A 4,028-nucleotide genomic window follows, 5' to 3' on the forward strand; every position below is an offset into this window, starting at 1 on the left:
GATATGCCCTCCTGGCACACACGCTCGGCAAAATGAGGTCGTGTGCGACCGGCGAGCACTCAAATACAGAAATACGTACGATAGTGCTAAAAAATACGATTATACAGGCGAAATCATTTCCGGTCGTAAGTACATCCCACACAGTCAGTAACCGCTAAATGTTTCTCTTCGTATATACATCCCACACAGTCACTCCAAGGAAAACGTTTGTGCAAGGTGGCGTAATGCAAACAGTTTTCAAGAGAATGTCGTGTGTGATTGTTCATTGATCCAACACGGTTTATTCCTAGAAACTGTGTGCGTTGCCAGAGGTCATTGGCCACGGTGTTTTCTCATTAACCGTTTGCAATAGGAAAAACCTATTAGCAAGCTAATTGGCCAATTAGCAGGCTAATTACCCTATTATTATTAATACATTTACTAATCTAATTGACATTCATATTAAGCACATAATATATTCCATTTCCATATTAAGGAAGCAGGATTTCATAATTGAAATACATCGGAGTACAACATGATATAGCTTCAGCACTCAGCTACCCCATTACACAACTGCACGAGCAACAAGTTTCACATGCAACATCTAGAACCTTTTGAAATTAGCATCATAGACGGTACATAGAGAGATGCATCTAATCTTGAAAACTGCTGAAGCGGAAGGCGAATATTGAGCCTTCATTCATGTTGAAGGTCTTTGCAACTTTAGGCCAGTGCCTGTGGATGATTGACCGTCCATCCTTCGACCTCTTCAGGAACACTTAAATATTGAACCGTGGGTGTTGTATGAAAACTTTCCTCGCCTCCTAACCATAGAGGTGGTTTGAGAGGTAATCATCAGTGAAGCCTGAAAACAAGGATGTGCATAAATATCTTCTCTATATTGGAAATAGGGCAAAGGAATAAAACGAGGCAAGGTATAATTGTTAGTACCATCTTGTAAACCTCGGTGCTTCCCATTGTTTCTTTGCAACACATATAAGGTAGTTAGTCATCAGGTTAAGTAAGGGTTCGCATGCTATCAGTAAAATATGTTGATGAAAATAAGCACATTGCAGATTCATCAGATTAATTCAAGCCACATGGAAAACCCATTTATCCAAACCAAGCATGATTAAGAACTAGGAAATATAGCACTTGAATATGTTTCTCATGTATTAAGTGCAGCCAAATTCGATTTATTCCTCACATGGTATACAATAAGAGAATGCAGCCACAACAATTGAACATCGCATTGCAGAATTGAACCAAGCAGTTAACTAAACACCACAACAAATGAACCAAACCTTAACTGAGCACCACATTGCACAATATAACATACTCCTAATAGAAGATCCGACAGTTAACCAAACCAAGCATGCTTAACAACTTGGAAATATAGCAATTGTATTTGTTTCTCATGTATTTAGTACAGCAAAATTCGATTTATTCCTCACATGGTATACAATAACATAATGCAGCCACAACAATTGAACATCGCATTGCAGAATTGAACCAAGCAGTTAACTAAACACCACAACAAATGAACCAAACGTTAACTGAGCACCACATTGCACAATATAACATACTCCTAATAGAAGATCAGACAGTTAAACAAACCAAGCATGCTTAACAACTTGGAAATATTTCACCCTGAAGAATTGAACATCACATTTGTAGAATTGAACCAAGCAGTTAACTGAACACCACATTGCACGACATATATAACATATACACTATAGCAAAAGATTGCATGGTAAAAGTAGATAGCACAATTCACTAGAATTTCTTAAGGAAAGGCAGTAGCTAGCAAACTGAACATGGGTCCTTATAGTGAGCTAATAAGACAAGCTACTCCTCATTGTCGGAGATATCGATGACGATTGGCTCCTTGGACATGGAAGAGGGCGAGGCCTCCGCATAGTGGGTGCCCTCGTTGTAGTGGTGAGTTGTCTGAGCCGCTCCGGGCACCAACCTGCTGGCTCTCGAGATGAGGTAAGCATGTGCACGCTGAGAAAACACCTCGTAGTCTTCATCGAAGGCACCGACGGTGGCCTCGAGAAAACACCACAAACTATCGTTTAAAGCAACCAACCGTGTCGCGGCATCGGCGCGCGAGGCGTCAACGGTGGCCTTGACGGCGAGGTGCTCCTCCAAGATCTGGGAGTCGACACGAATGGAAGTCATCGCGACCTCATCCGCGCGTGCGGCCGCGATTTGCTTCTCCGCTGCCAAATGCTCCTTGAGGTCCTGGCTATACTACGTGCACCATGGCTTAGGCCGGCGCATATTTGGTGGAGGGGTCGGTGATTTGGGTGGAAGCTGTCGTGCTCGCGCCGGCGGTTGGGGCATGTGGGATGTGGAAGGAGGAGGAGGATGGGGGTCGGGTGTGGATTACCTGCCTGGATAGGCGAGGCCGAGCAGCGTGAAGGAGGGTTGCCGGCGAGAAGGCGGTGCTGCAAGCAAGGAGTGAAGGTTTCAGCTTGGAAAGGAAGGCGGAAAGAGGGGAAATGTGGCCTTTTGTTAGGGGGAGGGGGCGGGGAGGTAGATATTTCCGCGAAAGCTGAAAATTTGGAATCGCTTCAGCCAAAAAACTGGCGTGCAAAGTGTCATCAGACACGGTCCCTTATTCGGAGCGGGCTGTGGACTGTAGCCGTCGCACCTTCTCGCGTAAGCCGTATGCGTACTATACTCCGACGGTGCTCCAAGATATTTTCTGCTGCATCTCACACGGTTGGTTATAATAAACTGTGTGGGATCTACTTGATTTTTCTTCTTTATTTGAGTTACATAATGGGGTCACAGCGGCCATGGACGGTGTTTGAATTGCTAGACCTTTTATCTGCAGTGATCATAAAAGAATTGGAATTATTCAGGGTTCGTTTGGACATTTTTATGCATTAGCTGTTTTTTCAATGCATTTATGTGCATAATTCAAATTTGAACTACATGCACATGCTCCAATTCATATAAATTGGTTGAAAAATCAAATGTTTGTCCTTAGGTGCATGCTTAGGTCCCATGCAAGAAATGGGAATGAATGTCAAACACCAGGGCACCGTTGATTGGCGGCAAAACATTGAGATACCTGGTTTTTAAATTCTAGTTAATCCAAAACTCATCTGAAATTCATGAAACTTGCCATGCTATCATGGAGCGGCATCAACATGTCGTGGTAAATTGTTTGTCCCATTTGGGGCAGGTTTGGGTATATGCTTCTCACAAACCAGAGCTTCTCACACCAAGCATGATGGTTTCGGTAGGGAACGCCCCATCTTTGGGGACGAAACGATATCCATTGCCTCTTATTGCTTTCAAACTTTTTCTCGTGTCAACATAGAACAACAGGAGTGTTGTGTTATTTTTTGTGATTTTTCAGGGTTCATTTGGACATTTTTATGCATTAACTGAGTTTTCAATGCATTTATGTGCATAATTCGAATTTGAACTACATGCACATGCTCCAGTGCATATAAATTGGTTGAAAAATCAAATTTGTGTCCTTGGGTGCATGCTTAGGTCCCATGCAAGAAATGGGAATGAATGTCAAACACTAGGGCACCGTTGATTGCCGGCAAAACATTGAGATGCCCGGTTTTTAAGTTCTAGTAAATCCAAAACTCGTCTGAAATTCATGAAACTTGCCATGCTATCATGGAGCGGCATCAACATGTCGTGGTAAATTTTTTGTCCCATTTGGGGCAGGTTTGGGTATATGCTTCTCACAAACTAGAGCTTCTCACAACAAGCATGATGGTTTCGATAGGGAACGCCCCACCTTTGGGGACAAAACGATATCCATTGCCTCTTATTGCTTTCAAAAAAATTCTCTGGTCAACATAGAACAACATGAGTGTTGTGTTATTTTTTGTGATTTTTCGGGGTTCGTTTGGACATTTTTATGCATTAACTGAGTTTTCAATGCATTTATGTGCATAATTCAAATTTGAACTACATGCACATGCTCAAGTGCATATAAATTGGTTGAAAAATAAAATTTGTGTCCTTGGGTGCAGGCTTAGGTCCCATGCAAGAAATGGGAATGAATTTCA

The sequence above is a fragment of the Triticum aestivum genome, chromosome 4D (genome assembly GCF_018294505.1).
Source record: "Triticum aestivum cultivar Chinese Spring chromosome 4D, IWGSC CS RefSeq v2.1, whole genome shotgun sequence".
Taxonomy (NCBI): Eukaryota; Viridiplantae; Streptophyta; class Magnoliopsida; order Poales; family Poaceae; genus Triticum; species Triticum aestivum.